General features: G+C 40.5%; 1 protein-coding gene across 2 annotated transcripts in view; it reads left to right on the top strand.

The window, feature by feature from the left end:
- Nucleotides 1-241: 241 nt before the first annotated feature.
- Nucleotides 242-21,492, top strand: part of SLC7A14 (solute carrier family 7 member 14) — a 104,758-nt gene continuing 83,507 nt past the window's right edge. Inside the window, exon 1 of one of the 2 annotated variants that reach the window (XM_081085908.1) lies at nt 242-398. The gene's annotated coding sequence lies outside the window, so the exon portion shown is untranslated. The remainder of the gene's footprint in view (nt 399-21,492) is intronic. The other variant, XM_081085907.1, reaches the window with a different exon arrangement.

The raw sequence follows: 21,492 nt of genomic DNA, 5'->3' as shown, positions 1-21,492 counted from the left end.
AGATACTGAAAGCCATACCGTGGAGGCTCAGTAGGCCAGGGAGGAGTTGAGAATGGCAGATAGCTTGGTGTGTGTGTGTGTGTGTGTGTGTGTGTGTGTGTGTGTGTGTGTTTGTGTGTGTGTGTAAGGGGGGGGGGTAGCTTGGGCTCAGTAATGTGGGGGGGGGGGGGAGGTGGCCCGCTCACGTGACTTCAGGAAGGCGGAGACAGAAGAGCTGGAGAGATGACAGGCAGATCCGGGCAGGAGTGGGGGGGCTCTTTGAATAATTGAGGAGCTGTTCAGCAGCAGCGGCTGCCTCCAGCCTTCCTTTGCCACCAGCGCCCCGCATCACAGTGGGAGAGAGAGCCCGGCTGTAAGTGCGGACTGCCAGCAGCCAGTTCATCGCCGCTAACCCTCAGGTGAGTGAAAGTCCCCCTTCGCCGCAGTCTGTGCCCCTGCGCACCCGCTGCATCCCGGCTGGACTTCCGCAGATGGGATGATGTCTCTGGTTGAATGAATCAGGCAGCCCAAGCCCCCGGGAGGGAGGATGCAGGAACATGGCGAGGAGGTTGAGTGCTGCTCCCTCCACCCCCCGCCCGGGAAGGAGCAAGGAGCTGGGTCGGGGTCTCTCCCAGACTCTGGCCCGGAATGGGGCCCGGACAGCTTCCAGCGTCTGGGGACGCCGGGCTCCGACTCCCGGGAGCTGCCAGGCGGGGCTGGGGCAGATGCAGCCTCACGGCGGCCAGGGAGAGAGGCAGAGGAGGGAGCCACGAGCAGCGTCCGGGCCGCTCGAGGCTCCACAGACGCCGGGCCCCTCTTTTCCTTCCCGTTTTGGCTCACACCCAGCTCCCGCAGCTCGGTTCTCAGGCTCGGAATGAGCCCACGGAAAGAAAGAGACGCTTTTCCGCCGCAGCCCGAGGGGAGGGCGGGACAACATCTGCCCTTTTACCTGCGCGCAAACTCTTCAAAGGGACTCCGGCGGAGCCCGGTGCCCTGACCAGGCCGGTGCGCTCCGGGGACATCTGTCCCCTGGGAGCGGTGACGCGCCGGGCGGCGAGGAGAACGTGATGGGAGAAATGTGGGGCGAGGGGGGGAGAGGGCAGCCCCGGGAAAGGATTCTCACCGCACTTATTTCCCCGTCAGAGCCTCCTCTTTTTCCACATCTCAAAGCACATCAGTTTCCTACGAATCCAGGGGGCCAGAGTAGGGCAGTGTGGCCTCACAGGACGCAGTCCCGAACTCCTCCTCCCCCCTGAACCCTCCCACCCCCACGGGAAGGTATTTTATATTGTGATTGAAGAATAAGATAGCAGTCCCAAAAGACTAGAAGCGAAAGGAAGGTCAAGGAAAAATGGGGGGAAACTGGAACAGCGAGCCTGCTCCTGACACTCCTGACACTCCTGACCCCACTACCTGTGCAAAGCTTGGTTCGTGGAGATCTGGAACTGAGAGGTGCAAAGGAACTGGCTCTGGGGAAGGGTTTCTCACCGAACTCTGGAGCCAGTCACCGGCCAGGTGGAGAAGAACCACAAAATGATAACCCGCCTCTCCCCCTCCTCCAGCCCCTCCTTTGGCAGGATAGCTCCGGGCGGGAGCCTGGGCCGTAGAGCCCACGGCCGGTGGGCGCTGTCCGCGGTCCTGAAAGTTCTCCGAGGCGGGGAGCTAACGCCTGCAGAGAAGTGGCGGCTCACCCCTTGCCAGTATTCCCCTCAAACAGAATCTACCTACGTTAGAACCAAATACAAGGGGTCAGGTGGAGTAAGCGACTTAGAGAGACGGGTAAAGGTGCCTTTGCTTCCCTCGGGTAGAGGAGCAAGGAGCGGGTGTTTCTCCAGGGTCCAGCTTAGCTAACTTCCGATGGGTATAAGATACGTGGTGCCTCTTCTCTTTCCTCCACTGCGCAGTGAATCTTTCTGTTGGCGGCGTTGGAGAAGCAGTTAGGAGTGCTTTTCTAATAATCATTTCTGTGTCTTGGAGGAACCAGAAAATTGTGAGGTTACCCAAAGGAAGAGGCTGCATTAACGGAGAGACTAGGCTTTGGGCTATGGCTTTTTCTCTGTTCAGTACCCTTCTCTCCCCCAGGGCAGGCTCTTTACACCCTCTAGATAAGATCTCTAAGCATCCCTGCGTGTTTGTTTCTTTGACTAGTGTTTTATATTATGAGTAAGATGGGGAAAGAATTAAGCAAATTTAGAGAGGCAAAATTAAGAGAATATTTACTGAACACGTATTATCTGCTGGGTAATTTATCTCATTTAATCGCCATAAACTGCTAACCATAAATATCCCAGAGATTTAAAACAAAACAAAAACCCTGAAGTTAGGCATATCAAATCCACTGCTTGGATTAAAATTCAGGTCTGCTTAACTCCAAAGTCCAAATTATTTTCCATGCCTTCATTTGGGCATTTGGCTTTGGATAGCTATTGTTGGGAAATATAGCAAGAGAATGGCAAAGGAGAAAGGACTGCTTTCTTTTTCACACACACTACTCTCTTCCAACCTTTTCCTCTTTAATCTGCTCACCCACCCGCTGTCACTCACTCCCACCCTTCCAACTGCTTTTGTGCATGCTGCTCAATAACACTGTTCACACAACTTGAGCTTCAAGATTGCAAAAAACAAGTCAGAGGACTAACACAGCAGGCTTGCCTGAAAAGCAGCAGAGCTTCAGGAAGTCTGGAGGACTAGAGCCTACTGGGTTTTCATAGTCAGAGTTTTAGGGCAGGAATAATCTTAAGGTCATTCAGCACTGTAATTTTCCAAGAAGGGGTATTTGGGGACCAGAAGATGGCCATTAGTCTAAGTCATGTGAATATAAGGATTGGAACCTAGTTGACTTGATTCCAGGGCCAGCACCCTTTCCACTACTCTCCTTGTGCCTCAAATACTCTTCCACGATGACTTCCTTGATTATCTTTGACAAGAACATCACCATCAATGAACTATATTCAGTAATATACCACAAATTCAAACATCTAAAATACAAGCAGCCCTCTTAGCTACTTTTTCTTCCTATTCTTTCCCCTCTGGTCTCACTATTCCAGTATTGTCTGACCCAATGTACCTGAGACATCTGACCCACTTTCCTTGTAATAGTTCTCCCTATGGCAGCATTTAATAAATGGGGATGGCAATCTGGCATTTCTTGCCTTTATGTTGTCCATGTCTCATCTTTTATGATCTATTCCCAATAAAATAACTTTTCCAAAATTAATTACCTAAAGCATCTTCCTATGTTCTCAGAGGAACTTAAAAGATGTCTTTAAAAGATATAGGCAGAAATAAATAATCATTATAAGTGCTAATATCTATCAAATGCTTACTTCTTCATAGGCATTATGCTAAGTTCTTTCATAAATCATTTATTGAATCTTCACAATTCTGTCAAGTAGATAATTCCATTGGAGGTGATCCTAGAGTTTTAGTCCACTCTCATATACAGCAGAACCTGATGTCCTATTCATTTATTTTTGCTTCTATTTCAGCCCACAGTAATATCTCACCTTCTTTAATTGAATTTTTGTAGCCCTAGTAATTACATTGGCAAAGAGAAAAATTTTATATTGAATTGGACGGCTCTAGTCTGCTTCAAATATGTAGAGTTTAGAAATTAAAATTCAATTCAAATAACACTATTCTGCTTTTATTCCTTAATAGTTACCACGACATATCCCCCCATTTGTTATCTTTTACTTACTAGTAAAGATTCCCATAAGCCTTTTTAATGCACATACCAACATTCTGCTTCAAAACCCATCGAGAATCAATTAAGGCATAACTGATAATTAAATACATAACTTCTCTTGTACTCGGTTATTTTGCAAGAATGCTGTTGCTGGGATGCTCTGGGCCCTGTGAACCAGAATCTTAAGTTATCCAGAGCTACTCTGTTCCATATGGTAATCACTAGGCACATGTAACTAAGAATTCAGTTCCTTAATCACACTAGCCATAGTTTAAGTGCTCAATAACCATATATGGCCAATGGTTACTTTATTGGACAGTGCAGATATAGAACATTTCCAGCACTGCAGAAAGTTCTATTGAACAATGTTGCTTTAGAAAGTGCGGAAAACATCCTCACAGCAATTGAGAATTTGGAATTGGGAAACAGACTTGGGACTTTGCTTTGAAACTTCTGCCAAAAAAGGAAAAAAAGATACATGTGCCTAGAACATTCCCAGAAGCCCAAAGGTGCTCAAGACAATAAGGCTAGCAAAAAGAGCACATGTCTCACTGAAGGAGCTGGTGACCTCTGGGATTTGCTTCATATGGATTTTATTTTTTAAAAAAAATATATATTTTATTGATTTTTTACAGAGAGGAAGGGAGAGGGACAGTGAGTTAGAAACATTGATGAGAGAAAAACATCAATCAGCTGCCTCCTGCATACCCTACTAGGGATGAGCCCGCAACCAAGGTACACGCCCTTGACCAGAATCGAACCTGGGACCCTTCAGTCCACAGGCTGACACTCTATCCACTGAGCCAAACCAGTTAGGGCTATATGGATTTTATTTTACCAACAGAGTAAAATGGTCCATCAATGGGTCTTGTTAGTTTCCTGAATTTCACCTTAGAAATAGCTTGAAAGTTATTATACAGAATGCAAGTTTATATATGTAATCACATACATATGTAACTATATATATATGCATCTTGTCTTAGTAAGTATAGTATGATAAATAGGGAAAGAATACAGAGCTTAAAGTTAATAGTATGTGTGTCATTTACTACTTGGTGACATTATAAGACCCTATAGAGCTCAATTTCTTTATTTGTAAAATATTGATGAGAATTGTTATACCTATCTCAAAGGCCTACAATGAGACTCAAAGCATAGGTATGTAAAAGTACTTTGTAAGGAACATGATTAAATCTGTAATGGTTGATAGTTTCATGTAGATGGTATAGTAGAGCATATAACTGTAATAAACAAATAGGGTAGTGTTAACTAAATGCATTTGTGAATGTTTAAATTTCTGGTATAAGTGTACTTTGCTTTTGTTGTCATTTTTTCAGTGAAAAGTGGAATGCCAAAGAAAATACCATTTGCATTGTTGAGATTTCTGGTTGGTTAGGTTCTATGAATTGAAATATTGTTTATGGTTTAGTTCATTTTCCCCTGAACATTTCCTTTAGGATTAAAAACAAAAACAACAACAAAAAAAAAACACTAGGATGTCTCAGTAGGTCTGAAACAGCTTTTTCCTTGTAACAAATAGTTTTAAGTCGATTATCAATAATTATCCTTTTATAGTAATAGGAGTTTAGAGAAAATATAAAAAGTATTATAGATATTCCTCAGTATGAGTGGGTAAGGGAGATCATTTAAAGGAATATTTTTACTAACTACTAATCAAGATGAGTTTCTACCCATCTCATGAGTATGGCCAAGGGCTCTAGATTCTATCTCTAGTTCCATGAGCTCTGGCAGGTTATTTCCTTTCTTAGAGACCTAGTTGGCCTACCTTTAGCAGAGACATACTCTCAGCCCTGATGCTGCTCAAGCATATCATTCTCAGGACTGTGTTGCATATGGAATTATATTACTAAAGGAAAAATTAGTGAGACTGTCAACTCTGTCCTCTAGTGGATCATGTTGGCGTTAGTAATAAACACTTTTGTTGGGAGTCATGGTTTATTTATTTTATGGAACTTGTTTATCTCTTGGAAGGGCCTGGATTTTGGAAAGGGAAAAAATACATCTCAGAGATGAAAATAGTTTAATTTTTACTGTCTTTAGTTTGGGTGATTTCACCGATCATATATCCAAGGAAATAAAGAGAACTGATAATGTGGCTTTGAAACGATGGCTGTAGCATGCATTCATTTAATCAATAAAATAATTGATTTTATTGGCACAGAAATGTTGTGGTCATGAGGTGTTTAAAACTTCTATAAACTTGGCACATGGGTGCTCAATAAAGATTGGTTGAATTCAGACCATTGTTCCAGGTCAGTTCATGCCATGCAATCATCTAACAAGAAATGAATATTCCCTGGGGCATTTTTCTTTAGCAAACAAAACAGGAGACAAACACAGAAAGTCAAATCTAACCCTGACAAATACTCTTAGCCCCTCTGGGAACATAGGCAGTGATGGTCAAGAAAGACTGCATCTGAGAATTATATCTTGCTTCCCTGCTCCAGGAAACAAGGGCTGTGTCAGCCCAAGAGTCTTGCATTTGACTGTGATGAGACAACTTCATAAATACAATGAGTGAGTGGAGTTGTATGCTATTTTTCACTTTTACCTTAAAGAGGTACTTATTTCCTGGAGAAAGTATTTGATTGGCCTTCATGATTGTTGCAGGCAATTACTATTTCTAAATTCAGAAGGAACTTAGCTTAGAATGAAATCACATGTGTTAATTAGAGAAGAGCTAGTGACATCACAGTCTGGCAGGTCACAGAATATTATCCTTTCCCAGGGATAATTGGGCTTCCCTTTAAGAGTTTTAACTGGTGATTATTGACAAAAATGAAAGAAAAATAGATCATTCTCTTCTAGCAAGTCAATAAGCAAATGCCTGGAATTAACTGATTCTTGTTTGCCAAAGGCAAAATATTCCAACCCAATAAACTGTCCTACAAATGAGCAAGCTGATTTCCATGGCCTGTTCATTTTTTAAATTGCTTTTCTCTTTTGTTTTTAATAATCAGCAAGTTAAAACCATTACATCCAGGTGTTTGAACGTTCTAATGACAAAATGGTCTTCATGATTGTAAAGACTTAACTGTTCATTAGGGATTATATTTAAACAATATATTATTGTGCCAATATTTTAACAATCACATAACCCAACTCTCATTTTACAAACAGGAATTGAGACTAAGAGCAATCACTCAAGTTAATATCAGAGGCAGAAGTAAGACTTCAGCCTCCTCTCTTGCAATCCACTGCTCTTTGCATCTACCTTTTAACATCACGCATCTTTTTATTAGGCATAAAAACTTTAGTCAATGAATTTAACCTCTTCCACTAAACTTTTACCAGAGCTGCTAGGAGTAGAAAAGTGGATGTTTTTGGATTTCGGATTATTTCCCTTTGCACTCCCAGGTAAACCAACTACTGGTTAAGGATAGTAAACAGGTAAAAATTTCATGGATGTAACTATGAAAAAGATTTAAAACCCCAGAATCCTTGCTGCAAGAATTGGGGCAAGGATTTCACTCCTGTTAGCTTCATCATCTTTACCTCTAAAATAAGAAATTTGGATTAAGTAGTGTTTCAGGTCCTGCAAGCTATAACATTCCATCATTCTATAACTGGGGCCAAGAACTTAAATAATTCATATTCTGCTTCATTCAGTCAAAATAATAAAAAAAAAATCAAGGTTTTTAGTTTTTATGTTATTACTTATTTATTGGAAATTCTGACATTTCTTTCTAGTATTTCATCCAGTAACAATAATGATGATGATTATTAGCTAATACTTATTTACATTTACTATGACCCTATATTGTCAGTAATGTTATTATCCCCATTTTACAGACAATAAACCTGGATACGAAAGTAGGTAAATAATCTGCCCAAATCTATACAGCTAACAAGTTTGTGCTCTTAACCATCATGCTATACTGTCTCTTTGAAAATCATAAGTTTCTCAGATAACTGGTGTGTGCCATTTATAGACTTAACACATGAGCCCCTTCTCTGAGGAATTTCCATTTTACCTACATGTTCTGGCTAGAAGAGCACTCCTCCACTGAAAAATACTGCTTGGAGTAATGTGCTGTTAATTTCCCAATGGATGTGAACAGAGAGAATTTACTTCTGGTCTTCTCCCCTAGTGAAATCTAGCCATACTCATGTGAGGTCTACAGCAGCTCAGAATCGGTACTGGACTTCCAATAATTTTATTGAGAAGTAAAATATGGGGTCAGAGATCAATGGTTTTCAAACTAGTCCCCAGAAGTTTCTACAAGAAGCCTCCTCCAACTCATTAATCTCTCTGTGCTTTTATCCAAGGTTTCTCAACCACAAACAGGGGCTGTATGACTACCCCTAGGGGAAATTTGTAAATTTGGGGAGCTACTTGTGACTGTCACAGAGACATGGGGTAGGCACTTCTGGCATTTAGTATAGTGGGCTCAGGTGTCTGCACAGGAATTGTCCTGCCCAAATCACCATTAGTGCTTCTGATAGATCATTTCTATGGTAACTTCTAGATCTGAAGTGATGTAAAAGACTTTCAGATCTTCAGATATTCTATTGTCTTCCATGGGAAGACAGGTAGAGCCAGTTTGATTTTTCTGATTTTAGGGGGGCTTCAGTGACCTAATAGGGCTACAAGGCAGGAGAAGGTCTGAGGTAGTTGGCTGTGTAAAGCTGGGAAGGTGGTATCCAGTGACATCTACTGGATGTCTGTCTGTCAGGAGCATGTGTGACTCCAGGGGTGGTTGGGACTTGATAAGTCAAGGGGTCTGTGGAAATTTTCCCTTGAGGAGCAAGCTACTTTATTTCAAATTAGAGGCTCAGTGCAGAAAATTTGTGCACTCAGTGGGTGGAGGATCCCTCAGCCCAGCCTGCACGCTCTTGCAGTCCAGGAGCCCTCAGGGATGTCTGACTGATGGCTTAGGCTCACTCCCCATGGGGAGCAGGCCTAAGCTGTCAGTAGAACATCCTTAATGGTGCCACGGAGGTGGGAGAGACTCCCGCCACCACCACTGCACTCGCCAGCTGTGAGCCCAGCTTCTGGCTGAGCAGCACCCCCTGTGGGAGTGCACTGACCACCAGGGGGCAGCTCCTGCATTGAGCATCTGCTTTCTGGTGGTCAGTGCGCATCATAGTGACCTATCGTTCAGTAGTTCAGTCGATTTGCATATTAGCTTTTTACTATATAGGATTATTGTATTATTTATTTGTATTATAATTGCAAACCTACTTTTGCCCACCCCTGTATACACTCAATGCCGTCACTCAGCTGGAGACTATCACAAAAAGCAGTGTGCCCATGAAGAAAGACAGTAGTGTCCATGGCTCCCAACATTTGATAATGGAGCAAAGTTCATCCAAAGTTCACTGTAAGTGGCAGATTATTAGATTCATAATCCCAGAGACCCGATAATTGGATGAATTTAAGTAAGATTGGGTAATTTGATGAATCTAAGTAATTGGATGAATTTAAGTAGTAACTAAGAAAATGAAAAATGACAGCTCTCAAACCATTTCTGCTTCAGGGGCAAGGTGGTTTTCCTGAATTGATCAGCATGGTGCATTTAATTTAGTATACACAAAATTTACAGTGATAGATATTTTTAGAAAATCAATGAGCTCACATTGTCTTCTGAGGAATAATTTTAAGACAAAAACAGGTGGTGTTTCAGTAAAAATTATATTGAAAAGATAAGTAAGGGAAAGGGGAGATCAATCCAAGAACTGGCACCTCAGGCAGGACTTCTTAGGGTTGTGGTTGTCTCACAGTCTGACCAGGCTTATTAGGTACAGAAACTCTATCCTATCAGTTCTATCCAAAAGTCATGTAGAACCCAACCGTGCTGCCCCAATCCTGAGAGGCTGCCAATATAGTCACGTGCAACGGGGGATGCTTGTGAGTGTTGCACAGGTGATTCCCTTCCTGGTATTAGGATAGTGAGAAAACCAAATGAGTGATCAAAGATGACCTGTGAGCACCATCAGGATTAATGCAGTTCTACAGTTTCATGAACTGTACCACCCAGTCTGCAACAGAGACTAGAGAATTCTCCCGAATTCTACCCAAGAACTCCTGTCAGGTTACTGGGATAGCTGAGCCATTCAAATAGAGTGTCTTATTTATTTCCCCTTACTCTCATGTTAGAGAAACTTTGGCAAATTCTTTTGGCAGATTCTGGAAACTTTATTTAATCTATGCAGTTTTTATCTACTGTTAGGATATTGTTTTAGACATGTTATTATTTCTTAGCTCATGGCCTAGCTCGTGTTTGTTACTTGCCAGTCTCCTTTAGGGAGTTCTGGTAGATGCCCCAGTTTAACCACTTATCATGAATAAACCACTCTAGTGGTTGGATTCATTTCTGCAAGGGGCAGATCTCTTGGAATTTGTGCTGGTTCTGTTTATTTCATCTTAGAGGGTACCATGATCTGACTTTGTTCTAAGAGACTGGGGTCTAGTTTACCCTTGTCAGAAGTCTCCGAGTGTGGACACTGACATTTGAAACTAACCATTAGTCACTCTCAATACAGAAAACATGCATGGCGTGACTATGACTCATCCACAAAATGTCAAAGGAACCAAAGTCTTCCCATCCACAATTTAAAAGGTTTTTCTAAAAACCGGGCAACATCATTGCTCTGAAAGAGGCCAAATAACCATTTGACTATTTTATTTTTCCCTTGAGCTGACGGGTTATCCTGATTCCGAGCAGGCACAAACTTCACAGACAGCTTGGGATTCATTTTAAGTTCTTTCCTAGTCACACAGACTTTGACACACTTTCTATTCCAGCATCAGAACACAGAGGAAGAAAATATCTGAATGAGTATAGGCTGTCTTGCCAGAAATAAATTCCTAATTCAGACAACTAAAATATGCCACTATAGAACTTAACTGTCAAAATAGAAACAAGACTTCCCTGTTTCAATACTATATCAGTGACTAGCCTGTGTTCTTCCTTCCTGCCCCAAGACCATTACAAACTACAGTTATAAATAAACACTATGGTGCCATCACAGTACATTAAGAATCTGAGAACTGTCAATTGAGCATTATGATGTTATCTCTTTACATATGTGATTCCAATATGACAAGCTGGTGCGCTTCTTAAATTTTTTTATTAATTGATTTTAGAAAGAGAGAGAGAGGGAGAGACAAAGAGAAAGAAACATAAATTTGTTGTTCCCCTTATTTAGGCCTTCATTGGTTGCTTCTTTTTTAAAAAAAAAAATTTATTGATTTCAGAGAGGAAGGGAGAGGGAGAGAGAGATAGAAACATCAATGATGAGAGATAATCATTGATTGGCTGCCTCATGCATGCCCCACACTGGGGTTTGAGCCCACATCATGCCCTGACAGGGAATCGAACCATGACCTCCTGGTTCATAGGTCGACGCTCAACCACTGAGGAATGCTGGTAGGGCTATTGGTTGCTTCTTGTATGTGCCCACAGCTTGTCATTTCAGGACAAATCTCTAACCAACTGAGCTATCCAGCCAGGGTGTGAGTGTTCTTCTTAAAGTCAAGGATAACTACATCATCATACTTGTGGTAATAGTAACAACAGCTCACATTTACTCATTTAATTCTATGAAGTAGGTATTATAATCTCAATACTACATATAAGGATTTTTTAATGTAAATGATCCAAGATCTCATAGCTAGAGACGGTATGGTCAAGATTCAAATGCTGTGCCAACATCAAAGTCTGCCCATCCACAATTTAAAATTTTTTACTGAAAGAGACCAATCCTAATGTGTCTTATGTGAGTGCATGAATAAGAATGACTTTGCAGCTTTACCTTCATGGCCTTATTGGAGGACTAGACCCAGAGGTCCAAAGACTGAATGTGGGACGCTGGGCAAGTCATACCTTCTCTAGGCCTCCATCACTCCATCTAAGAAAGAAAAAAAGAGTGGCTCTTTTTTAAAAAAAATATTTAGTTATTCATTCAACAAATATGCTAAAAACTAAAGTTACAATGGGGAAAAAACATACTAAACATTATTAATAAAAAGAGGAACCACAGTTCAGGATATTGTTGCTAAAATAAAAACAATACTACAGTTTGTGGAGGGTTCCATTCAAGGTTGGTTGTTTTGGTTTTCTTTTTTTAAAATATGTTTATTGATTTCCGAGTGGAAGGGGGAGGACGAGAGAGATAGAAACATCAATGATGAGATAATCATTGATCGACTGCCTCCTGCATGCCCCACACTGGGGACCAAGCCCTCAACCATGGCATGTACCCTGGCCAGGAATCAAATCGTAATTTGACTTCTTCACTTTATTTTTCCTCCCTTTATTTCTTGTTTGTGGTTTTTTTGCATTACTTTCCTGATGCTGTATTTTTCCCCATTTCCGTTCATAGGTCCAAGCTCAACCACTGAGCCAAATCAGCTGGGCTGATTTGCTTTTCTTAATTAGTGAAATGATTTGAATTCTTCTCATATAACTGTCAAATAAACAAAATTACAGGCCCAATGGGCCAATGTAATACAAATTACTACTTACAAAAACAATGGCCTATATCTTTAAGGTTCCAGTGAAAGGATTGTTAGGCAAATTTGCCCTAAACTGTCACTAATACACACTGTATCTCTAGACTTAAAATAAATTAATATTCTAGAACATTTAGTATTTTCATTTACCTACAGGAACTCATTTCTTTCTTTAAAGGCTAAGATTGTGTGATTAACCCAAAGCCAGAACATAGTTCAGGAAGACTAAAAAGCTATAATGGGAAAACTGATGGCCTGATGGCCGAAGGGATATTTATTAAGCAAAACAGAATGGGGATTTGAAAGTAATTTGAAAGGTCATTTTGTTCCGTTTAAGAGAATTCTAAAGTTTAATTTTGCTGATTAACTAGAGCATATTAAGAAAAATGTTGAATGAGAGTAAAAACAAAAAAGTAAGTCAACAAACAAAGGAGGGGGAGGAAATTGCATTATTTTTAATGTACTTCCCCTTAAAGGGGAAAATTGAGGTGGGAGATGCCGCAGAAGCATTTGCTGGGCAGTGAGAAGAAGCGAGATAGACTTCTTTCCTACTAATCAAAGTTTTTACCAGTGACCCTGGATTGAGAATAAGAGGCATCTCACACATAAATAAACAATTGGCTCTTTCTCAGCTCTGAATCATTCAATTTGGCCCCAATTTTCAGACATTACTTACAAGAGGCATCATCACGAAGCCATTAATTAATGATCCCAACTTTACCAAGCCTAGAGGTCTAATTTATAGTCAGGAAACTATTTGGAATTTTAAGGTGATTTTCTCCTTTTAAGACAAGGGACATCAAGCCTTTCCTAGCATAAACCAAGACCAAAACAAATAAACAAAAATCCTACGGAAAATCACTGTCATTAGAAAATGAAGTAAATTCTCCAGACTAATCTCAAAGTCAGTTTGTATGCAGGGCTAATTTCTAATCAAAAAGTAGAAAAATATCCATTGCCAAGGGAATGTTTAAGGTGTAACTTAAGGGTGTGACTGCGTCACATCACTCAGGGTGGTCCATTCTAACTTTACTTTAATGTTAAAGCAAAGATCTCAGAGTTGGCTTTTTGGTCTCCTTAATGAACTCTATGTTGATCTTTACCTGAATTTGTTTGGGGCTCAGCTGCTTGGAGTTTTTTAGAGAAATGTTTCATTACTAGCTCAATGGCTATAAGATGAGTGAAACTCACCTCTTTTTGAACTTGGTGCAGAGCTAAGGAAATTAGGCTTTAAGCCATAGGTAGTAGGAGCCACGGAAGGTTTCAGTGCCATGGAGTTGTGACCACAAGAGTTCAGGAAGGTTTGACAACAGTGAGAGGGATAGATGAGGGAGACAGAGGGTTGAAATAAAAAAGTCAAGATAGGACATTAAACTGCGGAAAATGTACCCTGAAAAAGTGTTTCATTTCTGTAGAATCAGGGGCCCTTTTTACTATTTCTAGGCTGATTTTGAGCCATGTCACCCACATTTTGTTTAAGATGAGACAAATCTAAAGACTGGGCTGGGGGGAGAGTAGCGGGGGAGATTGTCCCTCTCTCCTTGGCGGGAGCCACTCTCCACTTGTTGATGAGGACCGAAATGCAGACAGGGGTAAAACCAGGTGAGCTTTGAATGCCTGGAACCAGAACAATGCAAGGAAATGCCCTGGGGAAATGAAGCTGGGATGGTGGACTCAGGTCGGTTCCTCCCCAGCTGTGTCCCTCACCTTTGCTTTTCTGAACCTGAGATGCCTCATCTGTAAGATGATTGCCATGGATCTTTCCAGCTTGAAAATGTATAACCTCAGAAGCATATTATTAATTTAAAGATGCATTTCATGGATCATGTTCAATTCAATTCAATTTCAGGGACCATTGTACAAAATGCCAGAGCTCCTAAAGGCTTGATTTCCTCACTTTATTTTTCCTCCCTCCTTTTCTTAGTGTGTTTTTTCCATTACTTTTCTGATGCTGTATTTTCCCCCACTTCTGTTTTTTTCATTTCTAGTGGGAAGGGGCTGTTTCAATAGGACAAGAAGTCAAGGTTATCTATCGACAGGACAGGGCCTACCCAGCCAGCTCTTTCCCACACCATTTTGCTGGTGACCCTTAGCCCTGAATGAGGAAGAAGAGGAAGGTGAACTCAGCCTCCCTTCTGATTCCTTGTTTTATCACTGTGGGGTTTTTTTCTGCCAAGCAGCAGGCTCCCAAATATTCTAAGCAGCTCTTTCCCTTACTGCCTGTAGGCCAAGCAAGGTGACTGTTGTCATCCCCTTTCCTAGGAAAAGTAACAAAGAGGGAGGTGATTTGCATAAATCTTGCTGTAGCTTAGCTTGACAATAACCACTGTGCACATGACACATACATGCGTAGCCCCAGACTCCTATCTGCAACTGCCTGCCCAAGTCCAACAGGTCAGCAGAGTCATGAAGCCTCACCGCCAAGGAAAAGACCAGATCTTGAATTAGTCACTTATCTTCTGGTCCCTTGAGCTATACTGTTGCATTTGAGAACCATCAGCTCCCTCCCTTGCTCATCGAAGCTGATGCTGGGTTTCAAGTAGGGTCTCCCCTACTTTGCTATCCTACCCCACCCCCACCCCAGGCCAAGACTTTCAACACATTTCTTGGCTATTTTACTTCCTATGCCAGTCTGGTTAATAGTTCAAGGTCAACTGTCTCAAAAGAGTGAGAACTAGGCTGGTATAGGAAGTGAGAATCCATTTCTTCTGATCCCCAGAGCTTAAGGAGACTAGAGGTTTTCTCCTAACAATTCAGAATTCTACAACAAGAACCAGATTATTAGGTGACTAGAAATGCTTAAAAAATAATAAAACAATTACTAAGAGAGGCCTATGTGGAACATGAACTACATAGAGCCCAAAGCTCGAAACATGACAAAAGACTTAGTTATCAAATAAGGGCTATAGCAAGTGCAAGTTACTCTTAAAATCAGAGGTAGCAGTTGGTCCAACCCACCTTCTAGAGTAATAACAATAATATCTATATTTTAATTTGATATTAACATGAACTAGCACAATAATCCTACAAGGCGGGCATTATTATGCCCATTTTTTCGATAAGAAAACTGAGACTCAGGAAGACTGTAAACTTGTAACAGGTGGGGCAGTGGCTCTAACATGAATATGTCTGACTTCAGAGACTATGGCCTGTTTCTTCTGCAAAAGGATAAACTGTTAAAACTTAAACTTAATAAAATAAAATCAAAGCCAATGAACCCCAGCAGACCTCCTGGGTCCTGGGACTATGGCCTCTAACTAGCAGTGTGACCCTCGGTACATCTTTTGGCTTTCCTTTTCCTTTTGCATGAAATGAGAGTGTCAGGTCCAATTATTTCTTCCAGTTTCAGCACCTGGGAGTGTACTTTCTAGTCCCTGCATGTCTCCTTCACAGGGTCCAGGAGCTAAAATCTTAGCACAATAGACCTCTAACAACAGGAAGTGCCACTTCAGAGGCTCTTGAAATGACTCAGAAAATAATTCTGTTCTCCAGAAGAACCTATAATTTATATGACTGCGATTACCCACTAGTCAGGCTGGCTTAGGTAACCTTCGCCACTGTTTATTCCACCAGCATTCCACTCCCTTACGACACTGGAGAGAAGAACTGAACTCAATATTTTGTCACCCACATGTTCAAATGGGTAGTGAAATGGGGAGAAAAGATGAATATTACACACCCACACATACCTCTTATGTGAAAATGTTACAAGGATCTTAATAGGAGACAGAGCTGGAAACACTTACTGGCAAGGATTCTTTATTTAATTAAAAAATCACCAGGATTTCTAAATAGTGGGTGTTTACAGTCTATCAGAGATTGAAATTGATAGAGAGATAGATACTAAATCCAGTGCTGACTGAATGCAGACCAAAACCAAAGGGGGACATGCGTTATTTAATGTGAAAATATGATATTCTGTTTGCGAAAGTTTGCTTTACACACAACCTTTAGGAACAAGTGTCTGTTGAAGTGATGTGAGTTTATCTTTTTGTGTGGCCGGAGGTGCATTGGTATGAATCAATACAGAGGGCCTGGGTACAGGCGGGTGAGGGAGGAAAAAGGGAAGTGGAGCAAGATGTGAGTGTGCCCCATTGCTGTTTGGAAAGGCATCATGGTGGTAAATATTGTATTTACTTAAAAAAAAAAAAAACCTGGAAGGATTTTGCTAGAAGAGAGGATGACATTTGATGGACCTTTTTTTTTAGTTAAACATCTAAAAATGAAGCTTAGTCTAAGCCATCTGGGATATCAATCAGCATGTGAACCATTAAAGGGAATTTGACAAACTAAAACAATATTTCTTGTAGCAAGGTTGGCAACCAGACAATGCCAGAATAAGAAACACCTCCCAGAAGGAATCGGGGAATTTTATTACTGCTTCTGTGGCTTACTATGTCCTTATTCACTAATAACAACACATTATCAGCAATACGCCACAGATAGCCTTTTAAAATCTATACCACTTTGCCACATGTCATCCATTATTTAATCCTCATCACAACACTGTAGGGTGAGCAGAGCAGATACACTATCCTTGTTTTGTAGACAAACTGAGTTTGAGGAAGGTAGAATGTTTTGTCTAAAGACACTCAATCTTTCTACAACAGATTTGTCTAAAACCCTGGACTTCTGATTCCTAGTCCAGTGATTTCACCATAGTATCACAATAGGATCTGAAGCTTGCAGTCTCCCCAACTATACCGGTTCAAGTGGAAAACAGTTGTATATTTTGTATGAAGATACACACACAGCAATTGCCCACACTGGGGAGTTTGTGGATGCAAGAAGCTTGCTAGGTTCTGTATTAACCCCCAAAAGACCAAAACATATGTCCCTAAGGAGCTGACCATTGTGTGGCCTAAACTGTGAAAGGACTTAGGGTCACAAGCTGTATTTTCAGAAGTAGCATTAGCACCAATTAAGTCTTGGAGAATTAAGAGCTAAAAGCATCAGAAGGAGCATGTTCTTGCAGGAGAGAGTGAGGGGAAAAAGGGTTATAAGACCCAGGAAAGGGTACTAATTTTAAGGACTTGGATTTGAAGGTCCATGCAGGAGGGACAGTGGATATAGGCCCATGGAAAGAGGGGAGTTGGAACTGAGACCCTCTAGTTAGATCCAGGACCCTCAAAGGACCCCACTCTCAGTGAAATGAGGGACTATAAGAATCCTACCCATTGACCACTGATCATCATGGACAAGAAAGCCTTGCATAAGAAAGCAAACCTCAAGCCTTTCTATGAAAGGGTTTGGAGTCCAGAGTCATACTACTCACATGGTATAAAAATCCCAACCCTGAGGATTTAACATAAAAATTGAGCCATAGATATCTATGAGTCATCTGATTTAAAAAAAAATGCAAAACAACTCTAAAAGGATACTTCCACAATCCAGGCCAGATGGGATATTCAAAAGAAGATAAATTCCACTGATTAGCTCTCAATCAAAAAATTGTAAAACATATAAGGATATATTCCCCATGATTCAGAATGAGTAAACACAAAGAACTGGAGGTTAGCATCCAAAACCTGAGATAACCAAAAAATCTGAAGGAGACTGGAAATAGGTAAATTTAAAGTAATTAAAGAGCTAAAAGAAAGCGGGGGGTGGGGGGAGTGGGGGAGGAAATCACACAAAAACGATAAGATGTCATGAGGAAAAAAAATAAACTGGTTTGAAAAAGAACCAATTGAATATTTAGAAATGAAAAATTATGGTCATTGAAATTTAAAGCTTAAGCAGGAGATTACACATAGCTAGAGAGAGAATCAATCAACTAAAAGATAGATTTAAGGCACTTGTACAGGATGCAGTAGAGAAAGATACAAGAGATATAAATACGAAAACACCATTGAGAGAATAAATGAGAAGGCCACGCATTTTCAAATAGACATATCAGGAAGAGAGATCAGAGAAAATGTGTAGGCAACAAAGTTTGAAATTACAATTTCTGTGAAATTTCAAGAATTTCGTAAGTATATGAATTTTCGGGTGTATGTATAATCACCCGTTCTCAGCGGGATAAATAAAAATAAAATCATATCTGGACAAATGTAATAAACTTCAGAATCCCAAAGACAGGAGGAAAAAAATCTTAAATGTACACAGTGAATATAAAAAAAAAAAAAAAAACCTAGAAAGGAATGACAGTTGAATCTCAGCACACTTCCCAAAAGCAATAGCAGAGACCAGGAGACAACAGAATAGCATGTTCAAAATGATGAGGGAGCCCTGACTGGTTTGGCTCAGTGGATAGAGAGTCAGCCTGCGGACTGAAGGGTCCCAGGTTCGATTCCGGTCAAGGGCATGTACCTTGGTTCCAGGCAAATCCCTGGTTGGGGATGTGCAGAAGGCAGCTGGTCGATGTTTCTAACTCTCTATCCCTCTCCCTTCCTCTCTGTAAAAAATCAGTGAAATATATTAAAAAAAATGATGAGGGAAATGAATGTCAATTAATGTACTATACACTCTAAGAGTAAGGCTGAGATAAAGACATTTTTTAACAAATACTGAGTTAATCACTAAGAGGCCTTTAATGAAAGAACAATTAAAGAATATTCTTATAGAAGAAGGATATTGAATCCAGAAGAATTGTGAACAAATAAAGAAATTTGGAAACGTGTGTGCAAACAAGTTTCTACTTGCCAGAAACAAACAAACAAATAATTAGGATAATGATCATGGCAGTCGGGACTTAAAAATGCGGTGGGAATAAAATAGTAGGCAACAATAACGTTGAAGAGTGAGGGAAATTGCTAAGAGCAAAAGAAGTTAAAGGTACTTGTTTCATGCAGAAAGTAGCCAAAGATATTGACTAGCTTCATATTTTAAGTCAACAGTTAAGGGTAACTAACAAAAAGAATAGATTGTATGACAACCACATGAGTAGAAAGAAAAGTTTATTCAGTACTATAGAAAAATAAGAAGCAAAGAAAAAAACATGGGAAATACACAACACAAAATAATATAATGGAAAGAAGTCTAAATATTCCAGTAATGCAATTTTAATGTATAGGCTAAAATAAAAGATTAATTGAATACAATGTTTCATTGGATATTAAAAACATTGTCTAACCATGTTCAGGATTTTCTCCTGTTATTAAGAAGAAAATCACAGCCCCACAGCCCCACAGCCCCGCAGCCCCGCCTGGCACCCTGCCTTGGCCTGGCGCCACCTGCTCACCTGCTCCACCATCCCGCTGCGGTCCCGCTCTCATCAGGGCCCATTGGGGCCAGCAGCACCTCCACTGCCGCCCCCTATGTTCCACACTGCTCCCTGGTGGTCAGCGTACGTCATAGGGAGCGGTCGAACTCCTGGTCAAACTCCCTAATTTGCATATTAGGCTTTTATTATATAGGATGGGTGACTTAAAGCTTTATCCCATCTAAATTACCTCTTGAAACAAACTTTACATTAGCTGTCAGGGGTGGAGAAAAACAGCACTGGAGGTCTACAATTGCCATATAATTTTAGCATCTTCATTCAGGTTTTTTAAACCAACCTTCATCAGAAAGAAAAATCCCTTTTTAATTGTAGGATTCTGCCAGCAAAGTAAATGCAATAGTTTCAAGTCTCTTTGATGCCATAGCAAAATAAACTTAGAAATTTTTTTTAAAAAGAAAAGAAAACCCACAAACCTGGAGAAGATATATTCAATGCATACAACTAATGAAAGATTAGTATACTTCATGTGTATTTTCAAATTTCTACAAACGTATAAGAAACAAACAAACAACAGTAGAAAATGTGCAGTGGTGAGGAACAAGGAATTCACAGAAAAGGAAACCCGTATGGTCAAATAACACATGAAAAGACCTACTCAGCTAAATGAATAATCAGATACAAATTAAACCCATTGAGGCAAGTTCAAACCTATCATATAAGCAACAGTTTTGAAGTCTGATAACACTAGTTGTTTGTGAGGATGTGCAGAAGCAAGAAGTCTTACACGAGGCTAGTTGAAGTATACACTTCTCCAACCACTTTAGAGAGCAATTTTGGCAACATCTAGTAAAGTTTGGCAATATCTAGTAAAGTTTGGCAATATCTAGTAAAGTTGCTAAGACCCCAGCAACTCCAACTGCACACATGTAGGGAGACATATAGTATACAGCAAGGATAGTCACTGTGGCATTGTTTGTATTCATTGTGAAAGAGAAACAACCAAACTGCCAGAAATAGGCCAAAGGATGAATGAATTAGTATTTTCAGACACTAATATACCAGAGTTAAAATAGAATATCTAGTTCTAGAAACAGATAAATCTCAAAAGAAAAATTTGAGTGAAAAGGTTGGTAATACGTTTAAACATTTTAAACACATATCAAACAATAATCTATGTGGCTTCAACTTCTGTGATGAAAAAAAGAAATGTTTTAAACATCCATGGGAATGATGCATACCATCTCCAGGACAGTGATTACCTCTATAGAATGTCAAAAATTCCCAACGAGGTGCGGAAAGGAGAAATTTTATTCAGGTGAACAGTTTGCAAACCATGGAGACACAGCCTCCGGTAGAAAACCAAAAGTGCCTTCCACTGAGACAAGGGGGAGGCCATCTTTCATAAAGTTTTTTCCCAGTTTCCCAAATTTGGTCCATTTTATACAAATGAGGTTTTCAAAACATACATTTCTGATTGGTCTGAATTGTGCAGTTCTGATTGTTTGGTGTCATGTGCTCCGATTGGTTGGTAAAAAGGCAAATGAGGATGTAATGGTGCCATTCTGATTGGATGGGCCAGGTCTCAGTCCATTGATCCCAAAAGGAGACCAGGAGCTTCCTTACAGTGGTTGACTCAAGCAGAAGGAGCAGTATAGGAGTTTGAAAGCTTAGTTTATGGCTTTTTCCAAAATGCAAAGTGCATGGGATACTTGTCAGCCATAGCTGCTAGACTCTGGTTATGAATTTGGGCCCTTTTAATCACAATGAATCCCTTTAGACACATGTCTCCTCGGGATTCACAAGAGAAAGAAGAAAGAGAGGAGAGTGGAGAGCCTTAGCTATTAACTGGTATCTTTTATTTCTTTTCAGAGAGAATGAAGGCAAACATGTTAAATAGAAGTGGCTACAATATCGCTTTCTATATTTTTGCCTATTCCAAAATCTTCCATAATTTAACTTTTTTAATATTTGCTTTTAGAGAAGCGGCATTGTGCCTGGTCCCATATCAGAGCAGCAAGATGGCCTTGGTAAGATCAGGGGGATTAAAATGTTCCCAACAATTCTGAAAGAGAGTGGGGTTCTGTGGAGGTTACAGTTTCATGACCAGAGCTAAAGAATGATAACACCATCAGCCCACCCAGGCAGGACTCTCACACAACTTGACCAACCCAATCCTAATCT

This window comes from Myotis nattereri (assembly GCF_964212035.1).
Source record: "Myotis nattereri genome assembly, chromosome: 3".
Taxonomy (NCBI): domain Eukaryota; kingdom Metazoa; phylum Chordata; class Mammalia; order Chiroptera; family Vespertilionidae; genus Myotis; species Myotis nattereri.
This window is presented reverse-complemented; position numbering and strand designations above follow the sequence as displayed.